This window comes from Bombus affinis, chromosome 12 (assembly GCF_024516045.1).
Source record: "Bombus affinis isolate iyBomAffi1 chromosome 12, iyBomAffi1.2, whole genome shotgun sequence".
Taxonomy (NCBI): Eukaryota; Metazoa; Arthropoda; class Insecta; order Hymenoptera; family Apidae; genus Bombus; species Bombus affinis.
Window position 1 is genome coordinate 3,534,377 of NC_066355.1, and position 23,557 is coordinate 3,557,933.

General features: G+C 31.2%; 1 protein-coding gene across 2 annotated transcripts in view; it reads left to right on the forward strand.

Moving 5' to 3' along the window:
• Positions 1-23,557, forward strand: part of LOC126922459 (uncharacterized) — a 318,790-nt gene that overhangs the window by 48,304 nt on the left and 246,929 nt on the right. The window contains exon 2 of one of the 2 annotated variants that reach the window (XM_050735010.1): positions 18,984-19,028. The exons of the other annotated variant lie outside the window; for it this stretch is intronic. The gene's annotated coding sequence lies outside the window, so the exon portion shown is untranslated. The remainder of the gene's footprint in view (positions 1-18,983; positions 19,029-23,557) is intronic. 2 annotated transcript variants of the gene reach the window in all.

The following is a 23,557-nucleotide window of genomic DNA, read 5'->3' on the forward strand; positions in this document are numbered from 1 at the left end:
TGATGATTATATCGGTATGGTTAACATTTTGAATGTATTAATGTCAAATGTATAATTTGATCAAAAGAAAATAATTTTTAACGATAACATTGTTTTTGATTAAGCTTATATTTGAAGATTCGAGGCCATAACAAGGTCATAGAATAGTAGGTCGTTCAACTTATTTCAGCGTCAGTTACAATAGAGTAAAGTTAAGGATATGTAGTGTCATTTGGAAAAGTCCAGATAACTAACTTTTTATCGAGAAAACAATTTTTGAGAAATTTCTTATATCGCAATTTGTAGCCGATTGAAAGCTGATTAACATTTATCGAAAATAATTTTTTGTCAGATTGTCGGAGATACCTTAAGAATTGTATCGGAAGGTATGCGGTACACACTGTGTACATATTAACATGTAAGTATCTAAGTTAACATTAAGTAAGTAATACGTAACATGTAAGAACAAACTATATAAAATTCGCGTAGCAGTCAAAGTACCAAATCTGATCTCGAATGTTTTTAGTTTCGAATGGTAAAAGAATTACATATATTGATTTATAGGTTTGTACATATGCGGGTTATTTTGAATTGGAATGTACCGAAATGAATAACTAAGAATTGAGCGTCTTTTAATGTAGCAACATTCAGCCGTCATATGCAATCGCTAGTGAAATTAATCGATGTGACCGCTACAAAGTGTCTTTGTCTGGAAAAGTTTAAAATTTCCCTGGCAGCCTAACAGTCAGATAGCTTTTTCTGATAGCCCGTCACTACCATTCCATTGTGGTATTATCCATTGTGGCAACACATGGGTTATATCAAATTGCTTTCGATCATAAATTTTAGTTGCAATTTATCAAGAGAACTATAGTGAATTAGTATTTAGTTCGTAGAATGATTCAAATCATAAAAAGATATTAAAAGATATATTTTCTCTTCCCGGTTTAATTGGTTAACAAAAATATTAATAGCCGTGGAAGATTTTAAAATTGATAAATTATAAAATTATTGCCTTAAAAGATTTCTAAAATTCCTTGAAAATATTTATCAACTGATTTCGAAGAAAATAATTATAAAATGCTTATAAACTAAACTATACTATGCTTATTATATTATATTTATACTATACTTACATTAAAGAACCATTGGTTTATTGAACAGAAATGATTTCATGTAAATTGAAGTGTGCTAATTAGTACACGAAGATAGATCATCGCAATAATGTACTCGGAAACGTGAACCATCGAATGCATTCATTGTTGTGTAACTATTCACGCTCTCGTGACTTACCTATAAGCATAGATATTAAGTTGCCGACTCGATAAATTAATTAATAGTCGATTACGAAAACCAATTTGATGATGACTGAGAACTGCAACTTCCCCAGATTGCTACAACATCTCTCTTGAAAGCAAATCTAGTTCATATTAGGATATTTTCATTAATTCCTCGATAATCATTCTTCGCATTCAACAATAATTAAAGATTGTCATTCATATGATGATGCGTGAATCGTTATTTTCAATCGCGCGAGAAGATTTCTATTATACAAAGAAATACCAACAAGGCAAGAATTAATCGCACAAGTTAGATGCAAGTTATCGATTGTTGTCGATACTTCGAGAGTGACTTTATAGAAAGTCTAGTACACTATATCAGAAACAAGCCTTTAATTGGACGATACGCTTGTTGCTCCAATAAACGTGAAAAGTATCATAGCAAACAATAGACCCAGCTAACGACAATGGGAATTGGTTACATTCAGCAAACACAATCAATCGCAAGATTAGTTGAAGATTCCAGCTTATCTGTAATTCATTCCAAGGACATCTTTCCTGTTTGCTTTGCAATAACGTAGGGTAGATACATATCGTTGTGGAGTTAAGGGAGAAAAGTTCTGTAAACAGAGAATCTTCATTTCGTCTGAAGTATTATTGTCGAAACAAATATTGATGTTCATGTTGGTACGAGGAATAACATTATACATACACAACATAGTAAATTTGTTACAAGTTTGTCTGACTTCAGTGGCTGCTGTTAAAATACTTGTAAATAGTTACAGAATCTGATATAGTGGGCACTAGTAATATTTATGAAATTTAAAAACAATGTATATAAAACTTGTCTGTAACAACATTGTACAACGCTGTATTATAATTGAGCTACGATATATTCTTTATTGCATATATTATATTTAATTGTTAATATGGTTTCTTATATTAATTGATTAAATTCGATTTATAGTATATCCCGTGAATTATTGGATTTACATTTTATTTCACCCAATAATATTGCGAGGTAAAATAACATTCTTTTCGAATGCATTGGTGAAATAAAAAATAATAAAATTTATTCTAAATTACAATTCTTTATCTTTTACCACAAGTAGTTTCTTTATGTATTAGTTTTATTCTTTGAAGAAGTTTCAATATTAATTTTATTTAAATAATAATTTGCCGTGTAAGCTATTATCTGTTAAATCGTAATTACACTTTGTGATGTCAGCAGAAATTATCAGCCAAAAATTTACAGTCAGATAAGGGATTTTTAAATTATCCCATTTTGGTAGCTTAGTTTTCCTTTTCTCTATTCGCGATAAAACGAAATTTATATTTAGTAAAATTTATGAACGCTAATGAGTAGCTGGAGTCCCAGATATTACAACATCGTGGTCAGCAATACAAATATAGCGCAATTAAAGAAATGATATCTCCACCGTATCATGAAAGATATTAGATCTATTTGAAATTCTAAAAAAAGTACGTATTTTTATTCGTTCGAAATCATTAATTCAGCATTATCTTTTTTCTTGTAACGATTACTATAGGTTCATTTTATTTTGTTATTATGCATTTTTCTAATAAAACGATTTAATTCGAGTTATCATAATTTTTAATAAGGAAATTTATTTACGATTAAAGTTTTGCAATGTTGTTCACAATATGTGCAACTAACACGACACTTGATTTCTGCAGAGAGTTTATTAAATTATTAATAAATTAGGTGTCAACACGTTTATTCGTATAAAAGCCGCACGCCAATGACGATGAAAGTAACACTTGACGGATGAACGCGTATCGAGATTATAATCACACTTAACGCGTTACTCGCGCAATGAAATTTAATTACGTTAAATCGATAAATGATTAATTATTTATCGAACGTGATACAATTCGTGTTCGCATAAAAATGCGTGCAATTTGAGGTAAAAATTAAGAAAAGATTATTTTTTGCATTATCGTATCTTTTACATATTACGTATCCCTTCTCTATTCGCAATTTTATTCTATTATTATGGTAGAAACTATGAATAATTTTAAACAACTGTATTATCAAGAAATATCGAGACTCTAGTTATAGAAGTGTAGAAATTTGTGAAATATTATTTTATACAACATTGATATCTTTTCATTTATATTCTTCACTTTATTTTATTACTATAGTAGGCGAAGTGAATAATGTCGAAAAAGTGCCATGACAAAACATTAAAATTTTCGTTATGAAAGAGTCAAACTTGGACTAGAAATAGAGAGAAAGTATTAAGAAACGATATATCCCTGTTTATCTTGTCTAAAATCCGATATCTTGGGTCTGGATGTATTCTAAATATAAAGCGTGATACAAAGCAATCTCCCATAATTGCAACACTTTGGAATGCGGTTGCATTCATAAACAATTCCAATATCTCCACAATAGAACCTAATTAAGAGGAAACGCTATCGTTATGCGTCGAGATGCCTTTCAGCCATGTGTTTCACGTGTCACTAATGAGTTTCCAAATCGTGGCGATCTGACCTAATTATTAAATTAATCAGTTCCTACGTGTATTCCTACGAAATCGTATTAGTATGAACGGCTTATGCCTGGCCTAGATTCCGACCTTCTTTTACAGTCACAAAGGAAGTGGATATCTCTCGGAAATATTTCAAGATAAGTGCAACTTCTCGATCAAGCATCACTTTGATGGGAGGTAGACATCTATTCGTTCATCTTTCTTCGAAATTATAAAGAAATGCGTTAATACAATATAATTTGTTTCGAATAAAATTCTTGTCTCGTTGTTTATGAATAAATTTTTACATTTGTGAAAAGGAAATAATTTTTACTCGCTAGCGTTACTCGTTAAGATATTTCAAATATATTGTACTTCAAGATTATTGAGAATAATATATATCTTGGAGATACAAAATTATAAAGAAACAACCAATTGTTCATAAGAAAACTTTTATAAAAGAATTTATGAAGCAAGTAGGTGTGTAAGAAATTCTTCAGTTATAAATGATGAAGAAAAATCTTCAACCCTTATTTATTGTTTAATATAATTAACTCATTCCTTAAAGAAGTCTGAATTTTTATTTCCTTACCACAATTCAGGAAAAATTGAGAATTTGTAGAATTTTGGAATTTAAAACTTCTTTTTAAAAAATGTCTAGTGAGAAGCATCAAAAATTGAGTGCTTCCAGTTTCAAAAAATCTTGACAAATAGATATACGTCATTAAATAAACTAATTATATTAAATTAATTTTTAAGAAACAATTGTGTGTAACGATAAAAGTTACCAAAAAATCATTGATAATGACAAATTCAAATAAAAAGGAAAGAAAGTTAATGAAAAATATTCCATACTTCGATCGATCCAAAGTATTCACAGCTAGTGTTTTACTTTAATTGAGAAATACATAATCAATTATCATAAACGCATCTCCAACCAAGCAGAATATCATCGCAAAAAGAATTTCAATATCATCAAAGAATGTTGGCTATATTTCGATCACCTGCACACGTATTTCACTTCACTGGCTGTCTGCTCACGTACAGGAATATTACCCTTAATCTGCACCTTGGCCTATACGACCTATTCTACTCACCGTCTGGCCGATTGGTGGTCGACCTATTCTACTAAAATTCTATCCACTTCTCCCCTGTATTTTCCAAGGGAGCATATTTATACATAAACGTTAAGGACTGATGGTTCCATGATAGGTCTATACGAGTCTACAGGGACTCATTTAATAACGTGCCACGCGAACTTTTTAGAAAATTAGTTTTACATTAAAAAATTATAAAAAAGAGACGTTTGACCATATTTTCTCCCGGTTACGAGGATATCTACTGTTCATGAATTCTGTAACCTTATGAAATATTTCAGGTGTAGCCACGTGGAAACAGAGACAACGAAAAAGTTGTCATTAAAATGCGTTATGGTAGTTTAATTATTTCGTTACATTTTCTCGCGTCACATTTTCCCTTTTTGAAAAAGATATATGTAGAGCTGATAAGACACATATTGGAACAGCTCTTTACGATAAATAAACTGAAAGCCAGAATGTATCTGTGGAATTATAAGAATTATAATACTATTATTACACAAATATAAGAACTACGATTGAATTCGACGAATTCAAACAAAATTTTAATTTCTAAAGCATACAAGAGAAAACAATTAACAAAATAAGAAAAAATTTAACTTCACTTCGTGATAACTGCAAATAAATTTTCTGATGTAATTAATATAATTCTGCCATTCAGTTGAAGTTGAAATTCAGTTGAAAGTACTTCATACATCTCCATTTTGTGCTCAAATAATTATATAATTTTTAAAATACAAAAACTGTATTCTACTATAATTTTAATTCTCAAAGCTTTAATTATCACACGGCAAAGAGAGCAGTCAACCAAAAGGGGAAAAAACTAATTTCATTTTGTGGTAAGCGATTGAAAAAAAATGTCAAAAATAATTACTTTAATCGAGATTAGTTGAAATTATTTAAAAGTTCTCTACGTGTATATCTCTATTGTCGATGTAATAAAATATTGCACAATGTTACATCGATTTAATAAACCTCGAGTGCATATATGACCGCGTTAAAAGCTGAATATGTAGGGTAGCCGCGGAAAATATAATTAATGAAACGATGGATTCTGAAAGGAATCTTTAATTTTAAATTAATCAGTGTTTTATGGCTAATTATGGGACTAACTGTAATTTCGGTAAAAATCGGTAAAATTCTTCCCACGTTAGGCTTCTTTACTCATTTTTGCACAGTTACTCGTAGAAATAAACATCGAATAATAAAACAATGTAAAAAATAGGTAAACACAATTTAAAGACATGCCCAGAAAGGAATGAAATAGCCAATGAAATGACCATTATACTGAATCAAAATGGAATTATGATGCAAATAGAATTGTATATGAGCTTTAAGCAGGGGAATTGGAAATTTCAACATTTCATGCGTTTGATCTCATATGTATGGAAAAAATATACGATATTTTTGACGAAACGTCAAGCAATTCACTCGTACACTCTTTTTCTGTGTAATACATCAAGATGAAAAATAACATCACGTTTGTAACTGTTAATTCAAGCTTCGAATACAATTTCTCTTTCGTGTATTTCATTTTTCCATCACATCTTTTAAAAATAGAAAACCACAACGATATACGATTCTCAAATATATAATCCATGAGCTGCATCTTCCTACGATATAAATTTCTCCCTTGCGGTATTCATATTTGCATTTTCAAGTATATTTCTGTTCCTTTGTACACGAATATCCAGTAAAAAGTCCGTTCTGTTACACAAGATACTGAACGAGTGAGAAGCAAACGATTTATTCACATGAAATTTCAGTTTCTCAAATATTTGAAAGTCATGGAAAAATTAGGCAAACATTATTTAGAAAATAATTTGAAATACTTTTTATTTCTTTCCCAGTTATATTAATATTATTCTATTGAAAATGATAATTCCATTATCATTTAAAATTTCACTTAAATTTTTGCTTTTCATCTTCACTTTTCAGAATTATAAACCATTACAATAAATGTAGTATCGGGGCCAAAAGGCCTAAGGTATCGGCCGAACCGTAAACAAAGTTGCAAGAGCCGCGGCATCGTCGGTACATCAATGTGTCGTTGGGTCTTTTTAAGTGGACAGTTTTCGTGGAAAGGGCTTGCGTGACCCTGGCCACGGGTGTTTCGGGACACGTGTTCCGAAGGACGGGAAAAGGCAAAGAGACGCTAAAGGCAGAGTTAGTTGAGATGCCGGAGAGGACGGATGCAAAAGGTGTGCAGAGTGTGAGTTGAGAAGCGAGAGCGAACGAGTGTAGAAGCCGAAGAGTGTGAATCGGGAAGTCGGAAGCCGCCTATGAGAATAAGACGTACGACAGCATTGTGATCATTTCGTTGCTTCGAATATCACTTATTAAAGCAAAACATTATTACTTGTCCTTTCCTCTAAGACCCATTCAGATACTACATAAATGTGATAACAAAAATCCAACTTATTTGTTTTTTCGACTTTGTCCGGAATAATTTATCCCTGTTATCCTTCATTTTCAGGTACTTGATCATTTAAGTTTTTAATTCTCTATTCTGATACTTTAATCGTCTTTGTCCACTATTAAGTTGTCCGAAAGGTGTCTTTCTTCTACAGACACGTCTTTTACCAACGATGCTTCTTTACACAAACATGAAACCTAATCTGTCGAACATTATGATCTTTATTTTGATAGAACAAAATGGATCATACGTAATTCGATAAAATAATATAAAACGAAAAATATTGTGCATCCATTATTTCCTTATAAAACAAAAGAAACTTTTCGGACGACCTAACAAATGATATAAAAGATCTTCTTATTCATTTTATAATTTAATATGCCATTATCTTCTAATATTTCATTCATCTCAATCACATTGAAATTTTTGAATTTCGATATCGACGTTCAATTTTCCGTTCTTCAATTCTGATTTTTCTTCTGTTTGCAAACAAGAAGTGACTATTCATAGCTGGGAGGTAACTTCCTGACAGAGAAATATAGCGCGCTAGATAGAATCGTGCGCTAGAACTTGAATTATTTTATTCCGGTGTATCAATCACTGAAAAAATAAAAAATGATTCCGGCAAGATACAAGCTTTAGCACTTAGATCGACGATGTCGAGTTGATGCATCGATCCTATGCACCGAACACGCGTGACATAGGTCTGGTAATGCAGCATGAGCTTTGCACGCGGCTATCCGCATACTGATCTCGATATCACGAGCTTCCAACATAATTTGACCGACGATGAGACAATGGAATCATCAGAGAACCAATCAAGCTATTTTATGGATGCCATCGCAAAATTACAATGCGAATACAATACAACGTGCAATAAAAATAACTCGATTGAAATGTGTAATTACGATTTAATCAAAAACTGCTTGTAATTCCTTTCTTTGTTTGTGTCTGAAAAATAACGAATATTAAATCTACTACGAAGAACTGTTGCTCTTCTTGGAAATAAATATGCAGAGATAAAATATCAAGTTAAATATTCCTTTCAACAGAAAAAGCAGAAGGTAAAGACGTAGCCCAGATTACGGCTTGAAAAGAGAGAAAATATCTTGAAACGTTTCCTATCTGAAAGAGTCGTTTCATTGACGAGTAAAACGGTGAGCAAATTTCGCGAAAGGAACGAAGTACAAATATGGCAACTGAGAAATTTCGTGTAGAACTTTCGAACGTATTCATGCTGTTGACAGTGTGTCAAACGTCATTCACACTTTGCTTAAACTTAACCAGACATCAATGAGTAGCGACTATTGATCGACTATGAATAATTCAGTTGCACATGTTCATATTAACCAGTAGCTGAAACAGAAATAATTGCACTAATACGTCACATCAGCATCGAAATTATTTTGTTATTTAATATTAATCAGAATCACAACTGAATACTATGGAAATTGTATTAATTTCGTACAGAACTAATTATAAAATTTAAAAAATAAAACCTAAGTGTTCTATTTTTCATCCTCAGGATATCATAACGCGTAACTCGCTTTTGATATTCTGTATATTTTTGCATTCACGTACATTTATAAATGTTTTTGTACATCTATATATCGCAAAAGTGCATAAACATCTGCAATTTATTTATAAAAAATTGAACGTTCAATCCTTATTCAAAGAAAAAAAATTAATAATATTATATTTTAGTTATATTCGTTCGTGCAATAATAAGAAAAAATCGAAAGAATCTGTGTCTGTCCCATACATTTTTAAAAAAGTTTTAGAAGTGTAAAAACTAGATTATAGAATGTTTCTAAACATTTCTAAATAATCGATTTTTTTATTAAATCAATAATGTTCTTATATCGTTATAAAGTAATCTTCTAGAAGACATTTCGAAAATAAAATTTAGAAGAATATGACCGATTTAATACAATCAGACAGTGACATTGTGAGAATTGAAGTGTTTTTAAACCGAAGCCAAGCCATTTTAACAGCGGAAAATACTTTGGGAAATGAAGAAAGCATTAATGCTATCACTCTATTCAGAGGATATCTTCTTTAGCAAACAGCTTAATGATACTTACTAAAAAATTTTTAAATTTATAGTAAAAGCATCAAAGAAAAAGAAAAGATAGAGACTATACAAAGAAAATCTATTTCTTTTACAATTAGTATATTATCTTTTATCTTTGAACACTGTGAGCTTTTGAAAGTGTACGTGTGAAATATTTCCGTTTCTAATTTATATATGTAATGTAAGAGTACAAAGTAAAATATAATTCAACTTCAGTCCTCTTCCAAAGTTATTTTTAACTGCTACTAACAATATTGCTTTCAAAGCAATCGTTACTTTTCTTGGGAAAGGAAAAGGAATGGAAATAAACGATCGACTGCCTGATTTTACACACCATAAAATAGAAATATATTCTATCAATTTGAGAAATCGAGCAGAATGTAGTGCAAACTCAGGTACGTGTAACTACACATTCTGTTCAAATCTGGTACGAGTGTGGAATCTGCACATGCCACACGGTAGAAATTTAACTAGTTAAACCGGCTTAACTCGAAGATCAGGCGAAATGAAAAAGAAGAAAAACGAAAACGCACCCCGTTCGAGTTAAAATTTTATGTGCTATACGTCGCTGCATTTTATAAAGATTCCTCTTTATTGCTGTCTAGATCCTGCTACACAACTCAACTAATATTATTAACGAAATTTTATGAGTCACCTGTTAAAATTTACTAGTGCTAACCAATTTTCTCGCAAAACTGTAGCGGGTTTGGTAATAGAACTTCTATATGTTAATGATACAATTTACAACCTTCACGTCTCTTCTACTGGAAAATAGGAAAATTAAAATATTATATATATAAGAGAATTTGTCATTCTTGAATTCATTAAAATCTTTAATTGTAGCGCAAATGAAGCTAATTTATATCAAGGCAAGTTAGTATCAATTAATGCAAGAAGCATATATAAAATTTAATCAATCTTGGGACAGAAACACTGAAATTTTAGTTATGTGAAAATTTCCTTCTTCGCTAAATTAAACTGTTTCTTCAATTTTCGTAGACGTAGAGAACTTATGTTTTAATTATGTTTTAGTTACGTTTATATTATTATAATTATAATTGCAATAGGAAGGCATATCTCAGATATTTAGTAAATATTAATTAACCTATCTAAATAATCTTCTATCCTGCCATAGACTTGGTACATAAACCTTAGACGTGTATACTCACCTAAATGTATCCTGAATCTGACGTTCTTTGCATTAAGCATTCTGAGAGATAACGCTGCGAGAAAATACACATGGCGAAAATCAACAAGAATTTATTCATATACTCCTGTCGTCTATGATGAAGCATTAATTTATTTCAATATCGAAAATCTAGACATCAGACCTGCTTGTGTAATTTAATTTACGCAAAGAAAAATCTTATTAACCATCTCGTTCAGAAACGTTCGATACCACTCCTCTGGTGTTCAAAAGCTCAAATAGAAACAACGAAGACGAGAAAAATGTTAGAAGCATCGATTTCCCTGATTCAGCCTTCTTTTAATAATTTGCGACATTTCACATCTACGATTTACGTAAAATATACGAAACAAAAATGCAAATTAAAACTCTTCTTCAAAGGTAATTTGTAATAGATAATTTTGTACAGGATCACGAAATTCACGATTTATTAGTGTTTATCAAGTAACGTAAATTACGCGTATTAATATCGTTAGTCGTAACTGAGCCATACGATCCGATATAATTATTTTCCTGCGATCGTTTGCCGTGTTTACGGTTGATTTATCAACGCTCGAGAAATATCAATAAGTCAAAAATAGTTAATAATTTCTCAACAATTTCACGACAGCTACGGATTTTTATCATTTAACGAGCTTCTTTTAGAACAGGTGATCCTTGTTCACCTCTGATTGAATTCGTACGAGGTACAAGGTACGATTTCAAAGGTTTCGTAAAATTCGAAATGGAAGTGCAATCTCGTTAATTAGACGCAATTTTTTCATAAAGAACACCGAACTCAAACGTAATGGGGATAATTACGTGAAACCTTTTTCAAATAGAGAACGCGTATTAATTCAATTTTATGCAGCGTGTGGATTATTTCATCAAGATTCAGATAATTTATGTGTGACATACTCTTCCTTAATAAAAACGTTTGATTGGTGGGGTAAATTATTATATCGTAATAGAAATTAAAATGAAGAGAACTTTCTTTCTAAGGCACATGTATAATAAATTTTCATAAATTTTATGGCAATATTTCACTTCTCTTTTTTGAACGGAATAAATCTGTCTTATCTAAAATATTGCATTTAAGCTTAGAATAAATATATTATAACCGTATCTTATTTTTCTTCTTTTTTTAAAGAATAAATTTATTACAACTTTAAATTATAAACTTATATCGTCTATTTAAAAACTTGACGGTAGTGTATATTTCTGCTTTTACTATAGAGCTGATGTAACCATCAATTTTAGATATCGCTGCTTGATTTTTGTTTAATGTTTTATTTTAACGTCAATAGTTTTCTATCACTTAAAAATCATCTTACTTGATTCATAGTTTAGGTATTGAATAATCAAAAGTTCGTTCTCATTTCACAAATAAATTATGTTTAACAGGTATGAAAAGAAATAACGTTATATAATATTTTTAATGAATGTAATGATTTTTTGTAATAAATTCAGGTATTTACCAGAGATTCTATCTATGATTAGTTTTTCGTTGATATAACGAATATCTATTTCACAATCCTCTATGATCGAAAACGAAATTTCGTTTCCATGAATTATTTTAGCAATGCACATATATCTTTCGCAACGACACTGAGCATAATGAGCCAGAACGGAAAGACAGGAAACGGAAACCAATGATTTATGAACAACGTCAATTCCACTGGATGCAGATTTACGTTTACCATTCCAGGAATTTCAGTACTGAAAAGTCTAACGTTTCCACTTTCAACTTTTTAAAATCTTTTGAGTCGAATAAATGTTCGCTTTAATTAAAATATGAGTGTTACTTAAAGATCCGAGAATTAAGATAAGAATAATTTCAGTTTTTCATATTCAACAGCTGTCAAGATAAAGAGAATTTATTTACACCATTGTTAGTGCTATATTTCACAGTATGAATTTAAACGAAGGTGTAACGAGGACATACTCTAGGAAAATCCTCGACATCCCTTTCCTCAATAGCAGCCATAATTTTCCATTTATTGTAAAAAATTCCTAATATAAAAAATTCGCCGCAAATCCTGATCTTTTCTATTCCAACCTTGGAGGTCTTAATTTACACGAAATAGCGTACATACATAGAATTTCAAGTCAAAATCAATGAAAGACAAACGATCTAGAAATATTCAACCTAAATCCAAATATTACATTTAATTCGAATCTTAATATACATAAAATATGTATCTTCTACATCGAAAACTTTACACACGCAATAAATCCCAAATTGAAGATCTTGAATATCCAAAATCCTTCCATAAGCCCAGAATTTTACAATTATTTTTAATTTCAGAATTACTTTTTATTTTCTACCAGTCTCAAATTTCACTAATTACTACACTGCGGATTTTTATGCAAATCCATATTTTTCGAAACACAATTAACAAACAAAATCTCGATAGAAAATTGTTTTATCCACTAAGTGTTACGGAAAGTACTATACTGTAGTACTGGCTATTTTATATATTTTTTATATTATGTACATTTTGTGTAACTTTACACTATATTGATTATGAAATTTACCTATAAATTTCAGTTCATTAATTAGAAATTCAAATACTTCAACATTTTTCTCAAATCCTTTGCAATCACTTTAGTATTATAATTCTACATTCTTTAAAATATTCACCTCTACTCCCATTATAGCCCTACCTTCTCATCCTTCTTTTAGTTTACCCTCTACGACTGTCATCCCTTCATCGCTCCATTATTCTTTTCCCATTTTGGCTCTACTCTTAACGTTCGTTGTTATCCCTTAGCTCGACTACGTTTTTCCGAGCTGGTTCTCCAGCTCTCGTCGAAAGATTTCTCTTGATTGCGGTGTCGTGCTCTCGACCAAAGCAAAATTATACCAGATGAGGCCGAAACTTTCGCCCAAGCCGAATTCCAACCGAATATTTCTCCTCTGGAGTGAAATTCTCGTGGTCGCTGGATAAGAATCGTCGAGGTAATTCCAGAGAAAAATTTTCCGTGATTCTTAACGGGCAAGAGAGGTGCGGCAACGAATGGATAGAATCGCACAAGCTGTTCTATCGTGAAGTTAGATCGAGTTCACTCGATAATTAAGTTATTGTATTGTATTCTGTGAAATTTTCTGTAGAATCTCGAAATTGTAAATTTATATCCTATATCTGAACTTGTAACTTATAATTAGATTTTTATGCATTTATGAGAAATTTGCACATGCAAAAATGCATAGAATGCGCGTAATATGCAAAGGCGTATAAAATATCTAAAGTATATCTCTCTATCTAACAATTTTCTACTTAGATCTCATTTTTTCATCATATTCATAAAAATATGAATTTACATAAACATCCATAATCTCCTTATAGTATATTTAACATTGTCTGCTACTATATTACTCAACTTTTTTAAATGATTAAAATAAGATAAATTTTATTAAATGACACATTTTGAACAATGATTTAAATAGTATTATCAGAGAGAAAACGAGCAAGTATAATGATATTTTGGACAAATTAAATGTTATGGTGTAGTTTATTTCAATCTATTGCGATTCCCACGGCAAAGTATATAAAATTTGCATGGCGGTGAATATCTTAAGGAAATGTGGGAAAAACTTAGAGAACTTTGAAAGCTAAAATATTAATCATAAATATGATTAACATATATTTTAGAAACATATCAATTTTTATATCTAAATAAATGTAAATTTGAAAATAGCTACTCTTCAAAAATATTAGAATTCGTAACTACATTAAAGCACAAATCATTTTAATTGTCTAGATCCATTAAATACCTAAATCTAATCCAGACTTTAAAACATTAGGCATCTAAATCTAATCCAGAGTCTGAAACAATAAGCACATATATTTAATGCAGATAGGTAATTAAATTAATTGCAACGAAACCAAATTCTGAGCTTTGAATTAATTATCAATTAAACCATAAAAGAAACGTAAACGATAGAAAAGGTAGAACACTAAGGACAAACTACAAAAAGAACAAAAAAAAGGAAACATCAGAAACACACGGAAAAGCAAAAAGAAATAAATAGGAAAGCCATCGAGTTTCGAAATTCACATTTTCCGCTTTGTGACGCTTCGAGGTTGATAGAATAGCAGATTGCTAATATTTTTTACCGTGTTTTCGTTCCATCCGATCTTTGAAAAGCTCTCATCTTGTATCTTATTTTTCGTTTTTACATGAAGCGTGAACGGAACAAAATTGTGGAATATCCTAACTTCTTTCATTCCTCGAATAAATTATCGACTCAAGAGTATACGAGACGACCATTCCTTCCTTATTTCATTACCTTTCCATCACCGTACCAATTCCCCTGCGGCGTTCCTTATTTCGATCACGAGCTCTTGCAGAGTTTCTCAACAATCGTCGACAATCGATAACTCAACCAAATAATCGTGCGTATGCTATTGATTAAAGATTCTCTCTGAGAGACGTAGAAATTTTGGTAACTCCAGGAAAATGTTGGTAGCCCTTTAAGAAATTTTAAACAAAGTATTTGTAACTAGTCTCCGGAAATTTTTAGAAACAAGCTTTATACAAACTTTTAGAAAAAAATTGATAGCTTCTTAAAAATTTTTAGAAGAAGATTGATAGCTCTTTTGGAAATTTCTAGAAAATGTTACTTAAAATGTTTCTTCAATGTTAAAAAAAAAAAAGAAAATAAAGGCGATCGTAAAAAGTTACTAACCAATTATTAAAAAATAATTTTTATATCGTTAAGGAATAATAGCAAAAGAACGTTAATTTCCAGATTTTAATATTTATTAAAAGACAATATATTGCTGTCAATGCCCATGGTATCAAATAACAAAAGAAGTCAAGTTTCTGAATAGAGTACGTAAAAAAAGTAAAGAATGAAGATTTTTAGAGGAAAGTTATATTATTTTAAATTAGAAACACAGTTATGAATTATCTCTCATCAACTGTTTCCAAATTTTATGTTATAGTAATTAATTATAATATAATTTTTATAATTAATTATAAGATAATTTCTGAGTTACCAACAAAAAAAAATGATAATTTACAGAAATTAATATTCGATCCGTGGCTAGAATTGCATATGTCGACATCATCGATGAATTTTCACCAGAAACTGATCCTAATAAGTAATGAATGACCTCCTGGATTGAAATTGCATATCCCGAGTAATCTCCTGTCCAATTTTATGCATCCTGTCTGCGCCACACTTTATATCCTTGCATAGTAGTAGACTCACAGAATACGTAAATGCAACATAATGGATCACCTCATCTTTTTAGTGGCTCATTCTTATGAATATTAATTGATTACTAGTTATGTCTTAACTAGGCAAACAACTCATTAATATTTTACTTTATTTGATAATTTGAATTTTACATGATGTTGAATTCAGTAGTAGATTAATGATGTTTATGCAAATTTATATTTGTTTGAACATTATTAAAGAAATACAGATCTATTGCGCCCACTAAACGTTAATTAAATGAATAAAGTACTTTACTTTGGATATTTTGCATATTTTGTCGTACATTTTTTACATATTATGAACGCTTTGTATATGTTTGCATATTTAAATTTACCATAAATACATAAACATCCGCATGAACATTCGCAGCCTAACCATTAGCGGACTGCGTTTAATTTGCTTTATTTTTGTGCCAATTAAACTTCGTAGGAAGATCCAGTCAGATAATTAATGATGATTGTTACTTAATCCCATAATATCAAAACCATATCTGAGGCTAATTCGTACTTCCGTTTTCGAAACTGACATTTTCCGTTTTCTTACAAAATATGTCCACCAGTTATGTTTAATCGCAAAGATTGTAAACTGGAGGTCCTGTTTAATATTTGTTCATTGATCAGAATAAGATAACTAATAAACAACTAATAGGTTCTCCTTATGCAATTTTCTATTATAATAAGCGATTTGCAAATATCGCGTTGGAATTGCCACTTTTACGAAACGTTAAAACAAGGGTATTTGTTGATAGGTTCGTTCAGAGTAACCATGAGCTATTTTTCACTCTAAGATTTCGCAGATCCTCGTGACAAGGTAATCGTTGCACTACGGAACGATGATTATGCGATAAGCAAACGGTTGTGTGGCTGGAGGGGCGCAAGGTTAAGGATCGATTCAAACCTCGAGGTTCTCAAGAAAACCATGCCAATGCCGCGATTCGTAATCCCAATGGGATGCAATATATAGTTTGACAGAACCGATAAAGATGGTAGTGATTCGTGAATGAGGGCTGGAGACATTATTGGTTATGCTTCAAAAACTATTTTGTTGGAACAGATATGAAAAAGATGAAAAGAACCGCTTGGGTTGTAGAAAATAATTAATAGACAATGCATCCTTATGCGTTTGTAGGAATTTTGAAAGTACGAAAATGCACAGAACAGACATAATAAAAAAAATATAGTGTATTCAGAGTGTTGTACTTGTTATAATATTTCTGCCTATATCCCACTTTTTATTCGTAAAAATATGAATTTTGTACAAATATCCGCGTATTAATAATTCAGTGTTGTTTAATGACGTATTGCTAGTGAGACTAGGTAGCGGAATAATTTTTATTTTTCTATTGGAAATTTGCAAGCGAAACAAGGAAGAAGAATCTTTCGAAAGCACGTTTTTTAAAGACTTTCCTTTTTAATGCAAGCGATCTAAATATAATTATGGAGAAATTGACGGGAAGTCGATTCTGTGCTTGAAAAATTGATGAAAGATTTTTTAATGGAACGAACATAGTGCATAGTGTATAGATGATCAATTTACTGTGAACAGGATGAAAAGATTGTGTATTCCTCAATATTTGGAGTTGATTAGCATGGTTTCTGAGTGGCTCAAGTTTTCATTGATCATTAGAAAATTCCATTATATGAAACGCTATTATATTATAATACAAGAGATGCTACACACAAGTCAACAAACAATAACAATAACAGACCAAACACTACAGAATCCTATCTCAAACTCTCCCATTCAAATATCTCTCATCCTCCTTCCTTTGAACGAAACATGAATCCAACACTTTACCCGATATTATTTTATGTATTTATCATAATTCTACTTAACTTTCCAACACACATGAATGATCATACGAAAGCAATAAGATTAATAAAACATATACAAATTTACAATATAGCTAATTAATTCGCGATTTAATATCTTCAGAAGCAAGATATGTTTCTCATCAATTCTAACGGTACGAATAATCAGAAATAGAAGTGGCTTTCTGCTATATATACATTGGGATAATATTACTCAGCAGAATGGTGTATGTAAATCGTGATAGAAAGCAACCGACCCACACTCAGGGCGCATTCGAGTCTACCACACGAACGCACGATACACGTATTCATGTATCCGTCTGGATCCATAGTCGTTTTGATACCCATCCATTCGCAACATCCTAATGAATCGGTTACGCCGTATAGTCTGGTCATCGGATTCCTCAAAGGATTATACGAGCTTGAAAAGCTGCTAGTAGAATATTTAAAAGCTCTTTTTCACGTGCATCGCACTTTATGCATCAAAAACACGATTTAGACGGTCAAAAACTGTCTGCTCTGTAGCTGTATCCGTATCGAGACCCATAGTCGTTATTCGAATATACGGATATGTTCATAATGTTCCTAAGCCTTCCTGAACGATTAAAAATATCGACAAAGCGAAAACTGATTATTTTAAAATGATATACACTAGTGGACTGCAGTGATTTGGATATCGATTTGTTACAATAGATGGAACAATCGAGTGAAATAATTTGAAGTATGTTTGACCACATATATTTTTATTCCACTTACTGGTGTATAATTCACTTCTTCCAAATGTTTCATCTTTTATATTTGAAAATCTGTTAAATTAGATATAACACATTTTCTACTCGTTCAAGTTATTCAATTAATATATGTATATTACATACGTATAATACATAATATGTGACAATATATGTTCCTATTCCCCTTACAATAGTCAAATATGTTTTATATTTATGAGATTCGCATCTTTTTCATTTTAAAAATTCTTGGATACATTAGTTGTCCAATTAGTATAATCTTTGTAACAATAATTTCACGGTTGTCTGACCACGTACCTTTCTGTTCTCCTTACCCGTACCGGTAGTGTATATATATATGTAGAAGCCTATACATACTAACTGACTAAGTTCTGACTGAGATCTAGTTCAGTTTAGTTTGAGTTTGAAGCGACTTCTGTTCATGTAATGATTTAGTTATACGAGTCTAATCGATTCCTAACTTTGACCAAACTATTATATAATTCTTCTTGATTTTAGTTCTAATGTGTTCTACATCATTTTAACAATGCTGTATGGTTATTCATTGATCTCTGTTTCCGTAAAGGTGACGTTGTATCTTTTGGTACAGTGTGTCTTTTAGTATGAAGAAGGAGATACTTTTCTTCTGAATCAAAAGTGGTACTTAATGATGGAAATAAACATAATTTGTAATTGGAAATTTTCCAGGTTTATTGAAAGGAGAACTTCTTGCATTTATCCCAATTAAAAGTGGTAAGTGATACAATGCATGATATTTAAAAGCAAGCTTTTCAAATTCTTGTTTAAATTGCAGAAACTTGCAATTCTCTATCTCAGGATTTCTTGTAAAATTACTTCCTGCAAATGTGTCAAGAGAGGCGTGATTCGAGATGAATAAAACAAGGAAACGGAGGTTGAAAGTTTCTGGACAAGAAAGGGTTTCTATAGGGCTGGGATCGAGTTTATTAGCTCTGTTAAAAGGCGAAGTTTTCCATTAAATACTTCGCGTTACCTCTTCATAGTTTGTTTCAAAGTATACCGCTTCTTGCATTTCTCTATACTTTTAATTCTTCAAGTTCGGAAAGAAATTTTAACTTTGGTGAAGGATCTTATTTTATTTTTGCGAGAAAGCTTCTTGGTTGAAGAATTCTATCATATGTGTCCTTTTTAACAAAGAACTTTATTAATTATCTATAAAAATATTTTCTTTGATAAGTCTCTTTGAAAATTGTCAACTTTTATCTTTGAATTCTTATTTTACTACTTAAAAATGTTTCTTGTTCTACCTTTAATTATATCAGCGTATTCTCTGTATAACACATTTCTTGTGAAACCTAGTTCATTTTTGTCGAGTCCACATTCGAGATTGTTACAATTTTCTTCCTTTCATTTTACTCTCCACTTTCTTCTTATTACCTTTTGGAGTTGCTCCTTTACATCTCTGTGTACATCTGTAAGACTACAATAGTAGCATGGTAGTGATGCAACATTTCGTGCAACTTCGTTCCCATTTGGCACAATTGCGTGTGTTCAGAAGGACGATTTCCTTATCCTTATATAAACTTTTTAAACAAATCGAACATATATATCTTACATCATTTTCCAATTTAAAATAACAGCTTCTTTAACATTTTATTTAAATTCCAAAGATTTTTAAAGGAAATGCAATCACTTATTTTTCTTCGTTATATGAGAATGAAGCGTCGATGTTTTAAAATTATTTAATATATTACAATCTGCATATTTTACGTAAAACATCTGAACCGTGTGATCTCGCGACAAATTTGTTGCAAGCAAACATGCAAGCCAACGATAAATTAGGGCAGCTCGGTTTGACGACAAGTGAGTAATGTTTCACGAGTCACGATGTGTATATAGGTCACGAAACTACGATGTACCAAGAGAAAAAGAAATAAAGAAAATTGCACTTCAAGAGTAGTTCCACCAGTCAGAGTTCGATCAAAATAAATTGTAACAAGGTGGACAAAGCGGAAGAAAAGATGCGACACATGTACAGTACTGTGTAAAAGTTTTAGATCAAACAACGAATGAAAATCTTTTTTACTTTATGCATAAAGATTTTTGTGATGTTATTTTAATATTTCGTATTTACCTCCGAAGAAAAATAGATAATTTCTTAAGAAGTTATTAATTAATTTAATATAATTACTGAGACAATTTTTCTCTGTATCGATAACGAGAGTTCTTTTGATGTTGTGGAACAATTTTTCAATAAATTTAGTTTGTATTACTACTTTGATTATAATATTTCAAATAATATATTTAGGTTTTTGGCCTTTCCTTTCGTAGGATATTCTAAATTATTTAATGTTCTGTCAATTAAAGCATTTCTAAAGAGAATTATGAAGCAAAGGTCTTCGTGTTATAAAATCTTTGAAGATTTTTGTAAATGACTGTAAGCAGACTACGAATGCCTTTTACATTCTATGCAATCTAAAACTTGGACATGATGAAACCGAAAAACATATAAAATATTCAAAGTAAATTTCTACTTACGATATTTAGTAGGTGACACAAATCTCTTTAATTTTGCGAAAACATGAATTTCTCTAAACATTTTTAGTAACACTCTCTACATAAAATTATGTAGAAATATTTCTCAACAATTTTAGTAGCCATCGTAAGAAAATTAATATCGTCATGTTCAATTTTTGTTATGTCAATATGTTCAACTTCTTCACATTAGTATAACTGAATGCTACGAAGCATATTCTCACTAATTAAACGCTGTCTCCTGACGCAAAGAATATCGAAGTCTAAATTTTACCTTGCTCTTTTCACGCTTGCTTTCAACATAATTCCGAGCTATGTTTTGCGAATTATGTTCGTGAACATATCGACGAAACGTTATATTATGTTTAAATGAGCAAACGAACTTTTCGAATAATCCAAGGTAAACATCGATCTTTCCCGATAGACGATTGGATGTAACACGATGACAAAAGTAAAAAAGGTGAAATATACGCGTTGATTGATAAAAATGGGAGGATAAAATCTTGTTTTGTGAGGAATTTCAAGAGAATCAAATTACTTCAGAAGAAAATTGGATTACGATAGAAAACATTGGTATGGGAAACAATTTGATTGTAAACTAGAATAGATGTGGTGATCAACTCCGTTCCATTAGGATTGATTGTTTTTTTTTTTTTTTTAAGAAAATAATTGTCTTTTTTCTATGTAATATAAGTTATGTGCAAGTAATTGTATACTTTAACAGATGTATATCGTCATATGGAAATAATATGGTACTTAATCACATTTTAGCATGTTTCAAGTACCAAATTATGGAAGAAATTTCTTCGTTTTGTTTCGAAAAGATACAAATTATAAATTTTTCACTATTTCCTATCGATAAAGAAGATCAAATAACAACTCTAAAAGCATCAGAGTATTAAAGTTCGCTGGAAAATATGTTGTTCTGGTCGACGAACTTTCTAATATTGAGACTACTTATATAACTTATCAAATTCGAAAGGAATACCTGCAATTTCCAAGAAATCCAATGAATTACTTTCATGATACATGACGAGATATTCTTTCCACAACGACGCGATCAAACAATCGAATATCATCTCCTAATCCTTCGATTCTGCAAGAACATCGAACAAAGCAAAGTCCTGTTTATAAAAATATCGTTCCGTTACATCCCGTGTTTGTTTGACGTCGGCATTCGATATATGATTTATCGGATTCTCAGGGAATATTACTTCCGATATTCGATAAATCCGCCATCATTTCACTTCGAGTTTCCTATAAATTCCCCGTCGTGTAAAAGCGTGGCTACATTTTCTTGATACCACCAAACACCGTGGAAATAAAACAAACGTCTGAGCGAAGGAATATGAAAGGATAGAGGAATAAGAAAAATAAGAGGAAAATGAATAACGTTAATGCGTCGTTGGTTTCGCTGGGAATACGCATGTATTCGTTGCGCTCTGAGAGAAATGCGTCGGAATGCATCTCGTCAGTGAAGTATACATATGAAACGTGTTTTAAAATAAAGAAAGGAAAGTAGAAATAAAAATAGTACGAAGCAAGAAAACTGCCCTTAATATCTCAACGGCAACGGAAGCCGTGTTATCGACACGTTGCGATGTGATCACTATAATGTAGAATCCATTTCGTTAAAGTACCAAGAAGGGTAGCAAAACTTTATGACCCATGGCTTGGCGCGTGATGGGGCTTAAAAAATACGTTGGTCCTCGGTAAAGCGACGTTGTTTGTCCCCGTCTTGGTGAAATTTTCCGCTACGAGACTGGAATTCCTATTATCGTTCCACGACCCCCCATCTTCTCCTATCGTCCGAGTTCTGAATTAGAGAAAGACCTTGCTTTTTGGCCAAGATAGATCCCAAGAGTTTAAATTCTCGCTCCAATCACTGTCCCTACTTTTATCGTGTTATCTTCTTCGATTTTAATGAATTTCTTGATTTGTAATCAATTTTTTGAGAATATTAAGAAAATATGAAAGGATGATCTTTTCGAACATGCTCCTATGATATGTGATATACACGTATCGCGGCTTAGATATTTTATTGTTAACTATGCTCAGTAACTAATATTTTTGTATCAAATATTTAGAAGTGAACAATTTTTGACATAATATGTATTTAACACTCAAGAGATACTTTCCGGTTACATATATTATCATTTACCTTCGGAATTTCTCAATTTTGATTAAGTTAATTGTATTAAACATAGAATATGAATGTATCAATTATTATAAGAATTTTGTTCAGCTCCGAGATTTTCAACATTTATATAATGCTTGAGAGTCGACATCACATACACATCATAAAAGCGAATATGTTAAAGGAATGATTATGAGATTAAAACCGTCCTTGATGGGAAGTTAATCGCGTATACTCAACGAAGCAATGCCCTTTTGCGTGGAGAAACCATTTTAGTGCATCAGGAAAGTGTGTACTGCACGAGATTGCACGAGCAATTATGCATTCTTGTACTCTGCTTCTATGGTTTACGAGCGAAGTGGGCCACATACGTTTATCAAGCATTCATCACGTACGTAATTTCTTGGATGATGGAACACAGGAAAGTGTGTCATAAATATAGGAGCACTGCACGTATTTTCCCCGTATCAAACAAAAACATCAAATCTCTTTTTAAATTCTTTCATTTTTAATTGAACAGTTAAATACATGCTAATAATTGCCAATGTAATTGTACATTTTCCTATCCCAGGAGAAAATGACTTTATTTTCTTATAATGATAATTTCATTTCCAACCTAACCCCATATCTC